Source organism: Phasianus colchicus, chromosome 9 (genome assembly GCF_987193195.1).
Source record: "Phasianus colchicus chromosome 9, bPhaCol1.hap1.1, whole genome shotgun sequence".
Lineage (NCBI taxonomy): Eukaryota > Metazoa > Chordata > Aves > Galliformes > Phasianidae > Phasianus > Phasianus colchicus.
The window spans coordinates 29,692,399-29,710,134 of NC_143444.1; the positions used below are offsets into that span (position 1 = coordinate 29,692,399).

General features: G+C 41.5%; 1 long non-coding RNA gene across 2 annotated transcripts in view; it reads left to right on the plus strand.

The window, feature by feature from the left end:
- LOC116235365 (uncharacterized) overlaps positions 1-17,464 on the plus strand; it is a 137,966-nt gene extending 120,502 nt beyond the window's left edge. For both annotated transcript variants that reach the window (XR_016469379.1, XR_016469381.1), the window contains one exon: positions 15,316-17,464. This is a non-coding gene — a long non-coding RNA (uncharacterized LOC116235365). The remainder of the gene's footprint in view (positions 1-15,315) is intronic.
- The last annotated feature ends 272 nt before the right edge of the window (positions 17,465-17,736 follow it).

Here is a 17,736-nt window from a genome sequence, read left to right on the forward strand (position 1 = left end):
TGAAAAACAGACTAAAATAAATACTTTCTACCTTGCTGCTGTTTCCTTATTCAAGGCTCCGAGTCACAGCAACCAGAAGTAAATAAGAAGCCAGGAGGAAGGGAGCAGCTGATCTCACAGATCGGGTTGTGCTGTGAATTTTGTCACAGCAATCTGAGGTCTGTTGCGGTGGTGCTCAGCGCCGCAGGGCTATGCTATCTGCAGCACATGACGTGCAAGACAATCTGAAATTTGCACTTTTCACCGGCAGCACCAGCCACCCAAAGATGTCGAAGAACAATAATCCTGCCTGGCAGGCAGGTGTTATCCTCATATTGCAAGCAAGGAGATTTAAGGGCAAGAATCCCAGCAGTGCTTAGATGCTGAACTCTCATTGACCACAAGCTGTGTGAATCACCTGAAACCAATAGGATTTCATACCTAAACAGCTTTAAAAATCCTGTCTGCGGTGATTTTTCCAAGGTTCACACAACGAGGGTGTGAGAGCAGCAGCATCCAGATTTGAGGAGTCGCAATCCCTTTAATTACTGGACTGTGCTCCAACTTCATTTCTAAACTTCCTAACAGTCTTGACATCAGACATGCCATAGTTCCCAAAAACAGTGTGTCCCACATCTGGGCACGAAGGCTGATTCACTTCAGTTACATTTAACTGCCTGAAAACTAGATGCCTAGAAAAAGCCATCAGGCATCCTTGGCAGTCAAGGAAGAGAGAAGCACTTCCAGGAAGCAATTCATCTTGCCATCGCATTGTTGCTCCCTCAAGTTGCGATACAGTCACCTGGCATTAGCTCACCCTCTCCAAGGCAAGGGCTGAAGCAATCTGTTCAGAACAAGAGCTTAATATATATATTTTTTTTCCACTGGAAGACACCTACATTTTGTCTGCATTGCTTTCCTCCAATAGCTATGCTATTTCTGGTGGCCTGTGTTGGTGGGCCCTTGGGGAGATTTTCCTCTGCTGTGAGCATCAGAGCCTGGGCTTGGCCTGGCTGCACGCCTTCAGCCCCAGATAGCTCCGACTGGGCAGCCAGCTGCAAAACCTCAACCCCTGCAGACTCTTACAGCATTCTACTTGATGTTATTCAGAAAAATGAAATAACAGCTATGGTAATAATCCATGAGTATAAAAAATATGGTATGTGCATTTTGGAATTCAGCTAGGTGACCTTTTGACTAGAGATTGAATACATTGACTCGTCAGACCCCATAACGAAAACCAGGTCTTTTAGATGTGGAGTCTGAAAGCTCCTGTTGATACTGAAATACGTGAGCTAATTTTTCAGGATCCTCACCAAATGTGTAATCAGTTTTCAAAAATCTGATTAAAATACCTTTGAAAATTATTTTCCTTCAATTTTAAAGAGAGCTTCTCTGAAGAGCTCCTGGGTGGGTCCTATTCATTTTTCTTCATCCTCTTGGTCTCTGTTTGCACATGTCCTAGAAGAATTGAAGGCTAAGTAGCAAAACACCACAAGCCATTTCCTGGAGTTTCAATTAGTTCATTGCAAATAAATGCTGAATACATGAGAACACACAACTCATGTATTTTGGAAAACCTGCTTCCTAAAATCAGTAGTAGGAACTGAATATCTGGTATGCATCTCACTTTGGACACAGCAAAACTTGCAATTTCCCTCAGCCACAAATTTCCTTCAAACTGTTACTAACACTCTGTATAAAATTCCAGGGCCTTCAGATGCAAAAATCTTATTCTGGACTTTTTTTCACTGTCCCAATTGGCATCTGCCTTCGGCTCTTGACTCCCTAGGAAACAGGATCATCACATATCATGTCTGGAAACACCATGCCCCGAAAAATAAAGGACAGACCCCTCCTTCCCTGTCTGCCTTGCTATGCGCAGATTCCTCTCCCAAGATATTTTGGATATTTTTGAGCAAGATGTAAGGAATACTCCCCAGCTGCTTGTCTTGAAAGATGCAACTAACATTTCACAGCTGTTGATGGCCAGCATGAAGCAACTCCCACCTCTCAAAACCCCTCCGCAGCTCTCCAAAAACCCAGCAATGAAGAGGCACTGGGACTGGCTTGTCCTCCTCCATACAGTCAGAGTCTATGAATCAAATGGATTGGCCCCCTGCTAACTCCGCTGCCTATATTTTTACCAATATGATTATTTTTAAATATTAACAATGGCCCTCACTGGGTGCTTTTCACTGTTGGTGGCTGTACTGCATAAGGAACTCCAACATTCCTGGAAGGAAAGGGACAATAAGGGAGTAGACAGGAACTTCACTGAGATTGGCTATATGGTACCTAAACCATGGTATATAATTTAGAAGAGAAGCTGAGAAGGGCAGAGAAGAGTTCACCCCACCTGCTGTCTCTGCTCCATGTTGGACATAAAAGAGTTTCTGATGTGAGGGAAAGTGGAAGAAGGACTAGCCCCACCTCCCACTCCCCTCCTATGCACATCTAGTCTTTCTCCATTAACAAAACTGTGGGTCGGTTTGGTTCTGTAAGTCTTTTCTCTTCATTAATCTGCCTCTGGGCTTGTGAGGATGAGGGTGGTCTTCTGACCCACACCTCTTCCTGGATGGCAGAAAGCAAACATCTCCAGTGATGAATTACCCTGATCCCACCAGGACCTCAGCTGTATTTTGGACACATCCAGTACTTAAGCACCTCAGTCATCCTTATCCCTTGAATGCCTGAAACTCTTTGAGGTTTACCTTCTAACCTTGCCACCATTTTCTCTTCTGCAGCATCTAATCAGTGCTCTGACAACTTTGGGGCAGCCAGAGGTCAGCACTGGTGAAAAGAACAAGGAAACAAGGCTGTGCGCATGAGCAGACACTCACTGCTTGTTTTCCTCCCCTGCTTCTTTACAGTGATAACTTTAACTCTGTGTCTAAGTTTTTCCATCTGCAAAAAAAAAGTCTCTTTTTTTTGCGATGCTCTGTGGAGATCTCTATTCTTAGTGCTGTTATGCCAATATGTAGTTGATTTGCCTAATTCTGCAGTACCATTCTGGAATCTTTCAAGTTTAAATTTTATACTTTTTGTGACCTTAAGGAGAAATAAACAAGATAAAAATAATGGAGTTTTGGATGCAAATGCGCTCCCCAAGTGTTTGATACATTAGGTTTATTTCATGTGTACTGCTTAAGATAAAATATATATCCAAGTACAGAGGTGCCAAAATGTGGCTTACTGGCTGGCTGAAAAAGGAAGGATGACATGGTCAAAGATAATTTTAAAAGTTCTGATAATTCCAGGGCACAAGACCTGATTTGCCTCTTCCTGCATACGGATAGTGATTTTTGTTGCATGCCCTGGCTGGGTTTTTATGTCTTCATTCATTTGATATCCCATGCTAACACAGTGAGGATGTTTAATGCTATTTATTTGCGAGTCAGCTGAGGTCTTGCTGCTATGAAGGAATGGGCCAGCACGCAGCTCTGTGCTCTGTGAGCTCCTCAGAACCACAGCCAGCTCCAGCCTTCAGTCAGCAGGGACGTTCCCATGCCTGGAGCTGGACAAATCCCTGAGAGCAGAGCACTCCAGTCCAGCCCACTGTCGACACACAGGCAGGAATGACTACAGCAGGTGAAGGAGATGGAAATAGCAGGCCACAGCTTCTTCACAAACATTTGAAATAAATAACCTACGGGTGAGTGATATCATGTCCATGGGGATCCTGTTGGGTTGCAGGTTAAGAGATGTCAGCCATGGGATCTGAAGGGCATGGCCTCCACCAGCACCAAGGAGCCATGTGTCCTCACCCCTGTAGGAAAGCTCCATTTCTGCTCTACTTTGGGCCCCACTCTGAGGTCCTCAGCAGATCTCTAAGGCTCAACACACAGAAGGTTCACGGCAGCCTGGAGGCTGTATCCTGCTGAGAAAAAGCTCGTTTAGTCCTTGGTCAATCTAATCTTCCAGAGAAGTCCCTTGTCAGTTTTGCTGTCACCGTAGCTACCGTGTCCTGCTATCACACACCTATGAGGCTGTCTGTCAGCCCCAGGAGCAAACTTCTCTTCATCCACAACATTTTGCATTTAGCACTAGTTTATTTAGCATAAAATGTAGTTATACAATCATCACCACTGCAAAGCCAAGAGAAGTTGTTTCAGCTACTATGATCTATTTTGTGTCCACCAAGAACTAGGAAAATGTAAATGGATGCACACACACACAAACAAAAACCTTCACAAAAACATGTGAGAAGTATTGTGCAAAGACTGGCCTCTGGAAGTTATGTGTTATTTTATGTAACTGCAATATATACAAACTGCAGTTCAGATGATGTCAGCATTCTTGCTACCTTGATTTATATCTCATTTATGCAAAATGTGTATGGCATTTTTGAAGTTACACATAGAAGCATCTGTACCAATATAGAGAAAAAGAAAAAAGCCTCCGGCTCAAAATGGTTGCAACACAGTTGAAATTCAGAAGAAACTGGAGCGTATTTCTCCACATTTATTTTAAAACTTTGCCCTTTTTGACTCCAAAAAGGTCTGGAGATGTCTAAAACATTTCAGGAGAAGCATCTTTTTATTCTTGACTTAGATTTTGGTGAAGTACTCTTTAAAAACAGGTCTTATTTCTCGTCTTTGTTGTTGTTGTTGTATTTCCAGCACGGCAAGAAAATACTTGTCCAAAATACTAAAAAAGAAAAACCTCTTGAGACAGCCTGCTCTTGCAAGATTTCCATCCCAATATTTACAGGCCCAGAAGGTCCAGATAAGCTTTGGATGTGCATCAAAGCTCCTGGATGGCTATCCAAACCAAGCACAAGCTCTGAGCCTTTTGAAGTTTGTCCATCACTAGTTATCACATCCAATTCCATCCCTTTTATAAGATGAATTATAGTCTCTGTCTTCAGGAAGTTCTTTTGCTCAGTGACTCTTGGTTTTCCACAGAGGGATACGTAGAATTTCACTAATGTCTATACCAGTCTTTCAAAAGAAGTCACACCCCTATCATTTTTCAGCATTTAAGTGCATTTTTCTTATTTAAAACCTGAGACAAAACCCAAGTTCATGCTTCCAATTATTACCTTGATAAAGCATCTGCAGAGCTGAGTCTGTGGGTTCAGAGGCCCACTGAGGTACGGGCTTGGCCTTTCACCATTGGGACCAAGGCTCAAGTTCATCCTGCATTCTGGAGTGAAATACAGTCAGCAGTTTCTGCTCAGTCCCCAGTGAACAGTAGCTCACACAATAAAACTATCATACCTAATTCAGCACAACTGGCAAGCTTTTGAGAGAAGGGCCTTGCATGCAGGCTGATTTACGGGTTAACCCACCAGAAGGTACTGCCTGTAGGTCAGGTGTGATGAGGTCATTGACAGGGCAATAGCGATGAAGTTTCTGACTGTAAATTCACTGTGTTTCAAAAGTGGTAACAGACAACTATAAACAATTTGGATAAGTGTCCCCATAACTCAAGAAAAATATTCTTACTTTATGTATTGCGTAAAGGATTGCCATGAGTTTTCTTTTCTTTCCTTTCCCTTGGCATATGTGTAAAGCAAGGCTACTAGAACAGATTTGCTCTCCACACTGACAGAAGTTTGAGACTATCTTCTTAGTACTTTCAAGTTCATTTGCAAAATTTGGTGGAGATTGTTTCAATTAGGGTCATCTGGTCATGTATCCCTTGATCCTTTGATCACCAAGGCAGAAATACCATGTTGGTAATCTCTGGGCTACCATTTGGGTTAATGAATCGGCTTGACTTTAATTCCAGCCCAGATGTAATCTTTTATTGCTTAATGATTTGTTCTAACATGAAGTCCAATTGAATGTAAACAGTTTCTTTATTTAGAGTGAAAAATCTTTTTTATAACTTGCTTTTCTTCCTAATTAATTCTAGAGCAATTAAATCAAACCTTGATCTGTGGCAATCAAGATTAAATCATAGTATAGGTTAGGCTGCTAATATCGTCTTTGAGTTCATTATTATCAAGGCTAACAGTAATCAGCAAAGGAGGGAGAAACTGATGTAGCGAGGGTTGCAGATCTGAGGACTTGTTCTCGTTTTTAATAGCTGATCTGATTTAATGTATGATAATACTTGTACTTATTTAGTAACTGTTTTCCAAGGAACTCAACATACTCTCCCAAAGTTAATTTATTCTCACAACACTGATGCGCGGGAGGTAAATATTATCTCCCAGGGACACAGAGAAGTTTTGGGGCACAGAAGAGTTATGAGTTGTGCACAGTTGCAGTTTGGGGGCCAGATCTCATTAACAAATCAGTAGCCAGGAGCCTCACTGTGGTATCTAGATCTGACAGGAAGGAATGGCACCTCATCCACAAGCACTCACAAAGCATCCTGAGGAAAATTGACTTGTTGGCCATTGTATCCATGCAGTCCTCAGAGTTAAAAACTGGCTGTGCTATCAATAGGTGTCCCTACATCACAGCTCCTCACGAGGACCTGCCATTTCACCAAGCAGGATTCGCATTCCCAGAGATTAAGAAAATTTGTTTGTAAGTTGTTAACAAGATGGAGGCTGATGAATTAGATCCGTGTTGAAGTTCTTCTTCGTTCCGCCTAAATACTCTGGCTTGCCCATTCTACCACGTACCTTGTACCTTCTCTGCAAATCATACCAAGGTCAAAAGGACAATGAAAAGAACTCTTCACAGCCTTGATGTCCCAAATCAAGGCACTGATGTCCCATACCAGCCCCAGCTGAACTGGTTATCTGACTGCATCCCTGTATGTGATTCTATTATCTCATGCTGTGGCAGATTAATTCTGACTGCAGGAAACTCCTGCCCATTTGGGTCATCTCTGTGTAGTACAGCAATGGTGTGGAAGGGACTGAATCACCCAAGTTCAACTCCCATCAAGGAAAACACAGGAATGCATCACAATGTTGTTTGTACTCCAGTTATATATTAGCTAAAAAAAAAAAAAAATTACAGCAGTGCCATTTTCAATTCAGTGTTATGCTGGAAAGGTTGCAAATTAATTAGAATTATGCCTTCTTTGTGCCAAGTGATAATTTACTGCAATTAATTATCAAAAGATCTACTGCTGTCAATTACGGTACTTGCTCTTTGCAGGGGAGAAGCTATTTACGTATAGCTGAATTCTGTAACAAAGTTCCATTTTACTTTTATTGTTTTCAATTAAACTATCATCATTTGCTTTCCCTCTGCCAAACACAATAAAGACTTGTTAAGAACTAATCATGCTACTGTGACCTTTTTTTTAAATCCAAACACTAGCTAGACCTGCACTGAGTCAACACTCCTATTGTTACACCTGCAAATTGTACATAGAGAGGAGCATACTTCAGAATTAATGAGCACAGCTGTGGTCTCTCTTACATTCAACACTTGTAAAATAGACCTCTTTAAAGTGCCATTATCACAATATTGATAGAGTTATTTATAGTACTGCAAACGTTCCCAGTCATAACAGAGTCCTTGTTATCCCCCACAGCAGTTCATGTTGTTGCCATCTCCTGGACTCATTCCACAGTATGCGATAAGGCACCAGGTGGACAATCCTTCACAAATGAACTATAAAAGACATTAGGAAAACTTCTACATAAGCAAGTTTTATGGCTGGGAATAGGTCAAGCTGTCAAGATGGAGCCTGTGTAAGACTTGTCATGTTCCTCTACTGTGTGATTTCCCATATTGTTAAATGATATATATGTGAAATGAAATTACAGGCGCCTCAAGCTGCAAATTATCTGGACAGTATTGTCCAAATTAGTGCTGTTTTTTGCAGTTACTAATACTGTTTTATCATAACTCAGTAAAACAGATGTAAGTTCAAATTCTTGGTGTCAGTCGCTGAAAACAAATATCACAGGTGCCAACTTTGGTTGCTAAGGGAATGCAAGCTTCTTGGGCTTCACAGTATGTGTGCAAACAGCTAGAGATTGTCCAAGGCAGAGGTTCTGCTGTCAGCAGGAAGGTAGTTTGCCTTTTTCAGGTGTCCTGCTAGTCAGCTTGGGCTCCTGACACATTGTGGAATTATCAGCCAATTTGATCCAAACAAAGGCAGCTGGAGACCTCATCAGAGCAAGTTCTCCCACCTGGTAACTCCAGTGCTGAGCCCTTATTTGTGACATTACTCTTATTGCAATCTTTCATATTATTCTATGGTTAGCTTTTGTTATGTTTGGGTCCATGTCCCTCTGAAGATCAGGATGTGCCTCCAGAGCCAGCAGACAACTGTGGAATTCAGCACAACTGCTGCAGCCATATGAGGATTTCTATGTTCTGCAACCAGCTGTGTCTTGAATTTAGTAATGGGGGGCTTGAACCAAGCACACGTCTCTTTTGTAGACCAGTCACAAAATTATGTAACTGCAGAGATATTAGAGGTCACAGACTGAGGATGAGCACAGCCATTTTCACAGATTTTCTCTCCTGCTCATGCAAGTGGAGGAGGAACAAGACCAGAGCAAGTCTTGAACCTTGCACTAACAGTTTTACTCCCTCTTTCTCATTCCAATGCTTTACTTCTGTTATACGGCAGGAAATAACTTCGCTTCTGATGCACCGTCCCTTATCCAAGACAAACCATTTTATTGTAATTCTCCCTTGATTTTGGAAAGAACTGCAGAAAAACCACAAGTCTCTGAAGAGTAAAAATTCAACAAACACATTGCTACTTATGAATTATTTCTCCAGATCTACCTTTTTCATATCTCAAGTGCTTCGCAGCTAAAATGTCAGCTCTAAAATAAACTAATATTCTGGTTTTGCTCTAAATTTAAGAGAATGCTTGCATTGTGCAAGACAGCTCACAGGGCTCACCTAGCAATGCTTTACTCTCAGGTGTTACTTGTTCAAATCTCACACAGGCAAGTAGACTTGGGTTGTGATTACCAGCTGATGGCAGTCTGGTTTATGTGAAATCATTTGCCAGCTGTCCTCCATCCCTGGGGAAGAGAAGAAAGAAGGTGGCTCTTGCTTTCCTTAAGGTGAAGGGAAAAAGGATCAGGTATTCCTATACAGAGTTTTAAATTGTCTAATTCCTCCTGGTTGGTGTGCTCCTATCTCACTGAGAAATGGATTTGAGTATTTACATGGTTATTTGTGAAGGTTCTTTTGGTATCTGATATTGCAAAGGCCTAATCTCTATCACTATCTGCTACACTTTTCTTTCTTGGTGGTGGTGTTTTTTTATGGAGGATTTCTGTTTCTACAGATGTTTGTGGCTTGTTCTTATGCGCGGTCTCATCATAATTGTGAGCATCTTTAATTTTGTTACAGTGTTTATCCTCAGCTATATCGTGATAGGAGAAAAAGCATGAGAAAGAAAAGGGGAAAAAAAAATCAAAGCTTCCTAGTTAGTTGGGGTCTGGAGGAGGTTTCACATCTTGAGTTGCTTTTCAGGATTTCAGAAATGTTGTTTTCCCAGAAGAAACAAAGAGCCCTTGTAGTATGGGGATGAGGAGTTGTGGGGAAGTGAAAGAGAAGGCTGGTAACTATGGCAGTCACCTGGGACCCTGCTCTGCCATTTTCCTCTGATCGAGTGACCTTGTTACAGAAAATGGCTCTTCTAGAACAGTGCTCTCCTCTATGGAGAAGCCAGGGCTGAGCTGAAGCGAGAGGCAGAGCCGCGCGTTGATTTTTGTTTCCATAAACTTACTGAGGAATGGCATGCAACTTTGGTGCACATGTGATTAAACTAATCTAGTTAAAATCAGAAAAGGATTTCTCATAATTCAATTGGAGTTGTTTTTAATGTTTGGACTTTGGTCAAGGACAGCTTTATTGATTGAATTTAATTGCATATATTTTCCTGTCCATTTATTGAAGCCTATTTTTCAAGTCACTTGAGAGGCTGCTAACATTTCAGAAAGGGGATATGCCAAAGCATTGCTTTAATTCATTATCTTTTGGACATACGGTAGTTGCTACTTGGCCCGAATTAAATCCGTTAGAGAATGTGATAGCATAATTACTTACAGGTATCCAAAACTGCTTTTAACCGAATTCTCTAGGAGGTTATACATAAGATTTGCGTTGCCCTTACATTGAATGCAAATGTCTGGGATTTCAATGATAAATAAATACTTCAGCAACCGAGGACAGATTTTTCTTGTTTCCATATGTTGCTGATGGACTAAAAATCTTGTGAGGTCTTTATTTTTCCTTAGTATATAAAATAGAAGTCTTTTACAAATTAGTTCAGTAACTCTTTCAAAATGTATAAACACAATGACCCTTGAGGTAAAAGAGAAACAGTCTGTGATTTTGACTTGCTTTATTCTTTCGAACCGTGCTCAATTCTCGGAGATTTTCTAGACAAAACTGCACATTAGCTAGATTACTTCACAGCGTGTTCCAATGACATAAAGTCTATCAACTTTCAGAAGTTAATGTCATCCTGCCTCAAATCCCAGGCCAGTGCTTGATGTTCCCAGACTGGAAGGATGGCTCCCATGGACTGGAAATCCCTGGAGGAGAGGGCAGCAGCTGTGCTGCCCCACAAGCAGCACTGTGGAGGGAGCACTGCTCCTGGTAGCTCTGTCCCTGCTGTCCATACCTCCTTTCTACATTCTTTTATACTCCATCACATCTTCCTGCCTTCAAGATTTCCTCAGTCTAGCAAAGAAATGGTGTGCATGCGTGTCTTTAAGTTGCTGGTAGTCATGGACCTGTCCAAGTGTTGGGCTTAGTTCTCTCTGTGCTGATTGTAACTGGCATCCTCTTGGTGTTTAGAAGTGGCGAGAGTTGTAGCTGATACAGTTGTGTTCATTAATAATGGATCTTAGCAGAAAATGTGAATCTAACTACAAAACCTCTGGCATGAAGTGTTCTTCAGGTATCTGACTACTTTATAGGGAGGTGTTTAATACCAGACTTGATTTAGTTTTGAAAACCACAAATTGGACACAGTTCAGGCTTCAACTCTTTCCCAATTAAGAAAGCACAATGCTTCTTGAAGTGAGAGAAATGCTCCCCCAAAGAGCCCAGGTTTTCACTTCTCTTTACATTAGCTGTGCAGCTAACAAGCACAGCTGAAGTGCCTGATGCCTGCAGTACCTTCCCTCCCTGCAGAACACCTGACATTTAAATATTGTCTAACCCACAGAAGTTTTGCTTAGGAATCCAGTGATCGTATCTGATAAAAAAAAACAAAAAAAAAACACAAAAAAACACAAGGAATTCCTTTCACAAGGAGCTGAACTGCAGATGGTTATGTGATTTGAGGGCCACTGAACATCAACAGTTTCACCAACTGAATCGGAATTACAGAAACACCTGCATGACTGCATCTGCAGACTCAGCTAAATTATGCTTCCATCCAGCCACATGACATCTAACGCATAATTCTTCTGCATTTTAATCAAATGCATTATAATGTCAGTGTAAGATTTCAATATGAATGCACCTTAATGTAAGAGTAACTAACGGCTGCCATCCATTAGTACCAGTTAAGAGACATACTTCCTACTAGGCAATGAGGGCACGGCCATTTTAACTCATTAGCTGATTTGTGAATTACATCCCATTGCACATGAAGGGGATGCTCACGGGACACCGGTGGGGATGCAAGATCGAGCGTGCAAAAGTCAGGAAATGTTTGAAGGAAGGCTGTAGGGCAGGGTTCTCAACCCTCTGCATGAGACAGATTTGTGCGTGCTACCCAAGTGGGGTCAGTTCCCTATAAAACCTGCACTGAGTTTGGCAACATAATGCTTAAAAAATAAAAACTTGTATCGAGCACGCGCAAACTCTGAGCTTGTAAAGGCTTTTCAAATTTGATAGATTTTCAAGGCTACAGTGAAGCATCTCTTAAGAAATGGCTCATGTAGGCCAATCTCCCAGTTATTGCTTCAGACCATGATGTCGACAGGGCTTTTCAAGGACAAACTGCCAGAAACACTGAAACATTTTTTTCTAGTGCCTTTTTTTTTAGAGATAGATGAATTGGCTCGGATGAAAAGAATTCCAGAAAGAAATCAGCCTGACAAAAACATGAAGTGTGGGGAATGTCCTCTAATTGCTAATACCTGGTGAAGTTATGAGCACTGAAAATCAACTTTTAAAAAGGAAGCATTGGTCAGCCTTGGGTGACAGAAAACACTGTGAGTTACCACTTGCTGAACTTGCTGAATGTGCCAGTTGGCTTTTTCATAAGATGTGCCTATGGTTTGGCCTTCAGAAACGTGTCCCAGTGCCCATGGACTGAATTCAATAGACTTTTGCTGTTATATGTGGTTCTGCCCGTAGTGTAGTTCAGTTTGGGGCCAGATCTTCTGGAAAACGGATACTGTCATATCATGTTACTCCTTCATTGGCACATTCATATTTCTAGGACTAGTAAAACAAGCCTGAAAGCATACAGTGAGGTAGAAAGTGAAGATTTAAACTAAGTAAATTTGTTCTTGAGAGGCTGGTATTGAAATACAGTGCTTCCTGCCCATGTTTGGCTTTACTTTAGTTCATTGGTCCCTAGTGCGTCCAGAGTTATAGCTCAGCAAACATCACCAAGGATCATACATTTAAAAAAATAATAAAAAAATCCACCTAAAAAATCTCCCAGGTGTGGCTTGAAGGCAAAAAACCTCCTGGGCAAAGAAACTGACAGACCATATCTTGACTTGGTCTTTTCCCCTTTCAGATGTGGACACATGTTCAGTACAAATTACTCTGAAATGAGTCATTATTTTCCTATGGCTAACAAATAATAATGATTCAACATTTGCATGTCCCTGAATTGCAGTGGAGTGGGATTACAGATGGTACAAGATGCATTAGTTTTACAAAACATATTGAAGATTTCAGCTTTGTGATGGAAAGTGTTCTGTCATCACTTAACTTATATGCATGTGAATACCAGCATAGGGGGGAGCCTGGAGGTATGAGAACCACTAAAGATGCAGAAAATAGGTACGCAGAAGTACAATGCAGAATTTCAAATCTCAGCTTTGCATTCATTTTCATAAGAACTGACCAGCAAAGGTCCAACCATCCTGCCCAGAAAGTCTGTGATGGAGCCCCAGACAGAACCCAAATTGTCTTCATACATTCAGTCCCACTGGCAAGCATTTGTGGGAGCTGCAATCGTGTATGGATGTGTGAAAAGCCCCAGTGAGAGCTGTAAGGCAGTGTGTGACTGTGCAGAGATCACTTCAGTCACCATGGTAAAATAATCTACAGGGAGAAACCTTGAAGAATGCTGTGGATAAATCAAATAATTTAAAGAAACTGTCACATAACGGAGGTTAAAAATGAAACGGGGAAATAAAAACAGTGTTAGAGTCCATTCACTGAGCTAACCAATAAACAGGAACTTTAGAAATTAAGTGGCCAAGATTTTCGGAAATGGTTCATGGCTGAGTTCTCTAGCTTAGAGAGAGCATCAGCATGACACAACAGCAAGGGGCCAGCAGCCAGGAGTCCCAGGTACCTCTGCACCTCTCCTGTCAGAAAGAAACTTCTCCCAGAGCAACAGCAGTCACAGCTTGCAAAATCCCTCCTCGCTTCTGCCAATGCTGACCACTGCAGCTGCGTAAATAAATGCTAAGGGACATCTTTTGCCTACTTAAAGCAAGAGGACCTACTGGGAGACATAAAGGGCTAAGAACTTTACCCTGATTCCTAAGAACTTTGTTTCTTTGTGTTACTATTACTCTATAGTCTAAACAGAAATAAGGGACATGGCAAAAAGGTCTGGCTGACAAGGCGTGAGTTAAGAAAAGCTCTGATAAGTATTGCTCTGCTGAAGAATACAGTACATGAAATGGTGGCAGCTCTGCAATAGGTCAGTGATAATGATGCTCCTGAGGTTATGCTACACTGACAGCAACCATATAAATGTCAAAGCCTTGCAGAATCTCCCTGGGAAAGGCTTCCTGCTACCTGACAAGCCTCTGGCAGCCATTCTGCTGGGCAACAAAAATCTCTGAAGAGTTTGTTCTCTTTTTGCAGGCAAACTTCAGGATTTTCCCTGAAGCCATTGCCTAGTTTGAAATCCCACCGTGGTTTGGAGGATACCAGTCTCATTTACACTTAGATGAAAGAACAAAACCTTTCCTGACAGTTGCACATAAATAGGTGTAATGAACAATGAAATCATCAGTTAACAGAGCAGACAGCAAACATTGCTGGAGGGTTTTAAGATGGTGATAAGAGCCCATATGAACAACCTAAACTGGTGGAATATGGAGTGGATGATAAGTAAATAGCGTGTATAAATCAAGTCTAATTGCAATCACAATCACTGGTTTCTATTCCTTGTTCTGGTGCCCATCAGCCACCTGAATTGGAAGTTCTTACAGAGTTCTGTGTTCCGTGTGTGTCTCACTGGCTTCAAACTCAGGTGCAAATTGTTCCAGCAATACTGCTCTGGTACATCTGAGGCAAAGCAATCCATAAGACTGACAGTGAAAGCTCTTATCTTGTGAGATGTCCTTTTCCAATGGTCACTGACCAATAGCCAACCTATTAATCACGGTAAACCAAGTTTGTTGGGTCCATGTTGGCCAAAGCACTTGAGAAAAGACAAAAGGCATCATGTTCCAGCTGGCACCTGCAAGTAATTACACATGGTGATAGAGGTACGCAAAAGAACATTTTGAGAACTGATGCTAAGAAGAAAGGTTCATTTCTTTTTGGAACAGACTGAACTATTTTCTGATCTCTAGGTGCCTTAGGGTCTTAGAAATCAAAGTAAATAAAATCACTTGCCAGATGTTCATCTGGAAAAGTGACAGATCTCGAGTTACTTTTCACCAGTTCTGGAAGCTGATTCCGCTTCCCACACGATACTGTATTTTATAAGGCTATTTTATCAGCAGTGGTGCAGGGCAAATGCTCCAAAATCATAAGAACACTGAACCTGGGGGCCCACCTTTTTTACCCAAAGCATCTTATCTCCCTACCAACGCATCTTTCGGTCTGTCTCTGATGTCTGAGGATATCAGGACACATACGTTGCAAAGTAAAAACCAGACATGCAGTTTTAGGAGAATCTAAAATGTGGTGGCTGACTCTTTCCTGAGAATATCCCGAAGAAAGGAAGGAAGAAGATAAGAAGATGGCTCCTCTGGACAGTACCAGGCAGACACTGCCAGGTAGGAATACTTTGAGTTATGTTCCTGCTTGGTAGATATGTATTACATTGGTGCTGTGTGAATGTTAGTGAACACTGGTCAGGAAGGAAGCATTGGAGATAAATTCACCCTAATTATTAACAGTCAGAATGCATGGTGCTTTAGTGAGATTTCTTAAATCTCTTTTGATCATATCTATCATCAGAAAGTGCTTTTATTCTACATTGACATAGTAGATATCTAGAAATTTTAACCTTACAGAAGTAAAGAGATATGACAATGTATTCTGTCTTGTTTTCTAGAGTTTCACTTCTGGAAGATAAACTATCCCATCAGACCACTTTCCATTGAAAGAAAGGAGGAAGACCAATTTATGATCACAGCTTGAGAAATAAATCTCCTTCATATCATACCACCTCATCCTGGATCTGACAGTTGTTTCAAAGATAAAGAAATCCCTCAGACTGCACCTCTCCCAGCAAATAATTTCAGCTTGTGTTTCATTTTAACTTTCTGAGTCGATCAGTGGGACAATTTCCTGCGCAAAGTTAATTGCCAGCACCACTGCAAGCTCAAAAAGGCAGGCCAGCAGCCACTGGATTGATCCCTGCCTAAGTCCTTGAGACCATCTAGCTGTCCAGGCTCTGCTGTCACTGACGTTTCTGTGCCCTCCCAACTTTTGGCATCTGAGTTACTGTTTAATAATGCTGCCCAATGTCATTTTTTGGTTTGTCTTCTTATTGAATTACCAGTATCTCTGGTCACCTCCATCTGTAAAATTTTTAGAAACAACTGACACCTGGTAGTTACGTTTCATGGGCTAACATTTTAAGAGCAGAAAGGGTCATGCTGAGCTTTTACTCTGACCTCCTACACAGAATTAGCCTATGCTTTTTGATTTTACAGCATCTAGATCCCAGTTTTTGTCTCACCCAGCAGGTATTTAGGCAAAGTTGAGCTGTGCGTAGTCTGAAGATGCTACAGTTGAAGGAAATAAGATGAAGCCTCTGCTTCTCTCCCTTCTGCAATACACCGAGCTAGGACCAGGTGCATGATGTGGTGGTACTGTAGAGCCTCCAAATGTTTTATGATTGATCATGGTTTTGTCAGTTCTTGAGCTTTTCAGAGGGAGGAGAGAGGAACATGATTGTAGAAAGCAAAGGATACATAGGATACATGTCTGGGAACTGCTGAGGCAGGTATGTAAGGTCAGAGAGGGGAGAAGCTGTGTGAGCAGCAGGACAAGTAACTATCAGCATTTTCTCATGGGAATAGATTGCTGAGGCAGTGCTGCTTCAGAGAAAGAGGTTTGGGGTGAACTTTCAGCCTCGCATTCTGTGACCTGCTCTGATCCAGGACTGTCTTATTCATACTGCAAATAAAAGAGAATTCTAGGCAGGCGATTCTCTGAGCTGCGATCACTGCTTCCCGTTCCCTGGAGAGCAGAGGCACCAGGCTCCAGGGCAACCTGTCTGCAGTGGGGGGCTGCCTTCCAGTGCTTTCCCAAAGCCCCCCATGCTTTTGAAATAATGTGTTATTACAGATATATAAACGTATGATACCCGCACACCTGGCCTGTGTCTGTAGAGCCCATGAAATGTGTTAGACTTGTTATTACTTGATTAGTCCTTTGCACAGCTGTACGTTCCTGCTCCCAAACACTTAGGAAACATTTCTGTTGATGTGCATAGACTCACAGCTTTGAAGGCTAGAGCAAGTCCCTTGATGTACTACAAATCACTGTGTGCTGTTGTGCCGGCATTAAGTGTATTAACTTGTGTTTGGTTACGGCAGCTCTTCTGGTGTACTTTGAAAACGTCAAAAACCACAGTATCTACTTTGTGCCTTGCCTTCAGCCATTTTTGCCATTCAAATCTAACTTCTCTTGAATTTGCTCGACTGGTTTGCAGATAGCCATTCTTCTCTGAAAGATTAAAAGTTTCATCAGTATCTAGCAGATGCTTCCAGAGTGATCTCACAGATACATCCTTGCACATTATACCCATGTCACGTCTCAGTCTTCTTTCCAGTAAGCTAGGCAGATTGAGTGCTTTAAGTCTTTCACCATTAAGCACTTCCTTCAGCCCTGAAATCCTCTCTGTGGCTCTTTTCTGTACCCTCTCCACTTTTCCAACAATCTTTTAAAACTGCGAGCACCAGAAACTGCATAATCTTATATTGTCTGTATTAAAACCAATTGTGTTTGAATGGGCTCAGCTCATCAAGCAATTGAGATCACTTGGAATATCATTCTCATCATTGTCTGTCACTCCACTGATGTTCCTGTCATCCTCAAATTTATCAGCTGTGAATTTACAGTGTTTACATCCAGCTCATTGAAGAAAACATTAACTAGCATCTGACCTGATGCTGATCCTGGTAAAACTCTCTCGTTTGATAACGCTTCCTGATTCATAGCTAGCTTTTAACAGGCTGTTAGCCAATTCCTAATCTAATTAGTGCATGCTCTGTTGCTATTTCTAATGTTTTTTGATCAGAATATCACACAGTGTTAATTCTAATCTCCATAAAAAATGAACATCGCATCTTTTCATTGACCTTTATCATTCAGTCTTTACCTTCATCATATTATTTGATGCGCCTCATCAAAGAAAGAAATTGGGTTTGTCTTATAAGGCTTATTTCTCCTAAAATTGTGTATACTACCATTAATTATATTTCTGTTCTTTATTGTTTCGATCCCGTGGCAGTTATGTCAATGT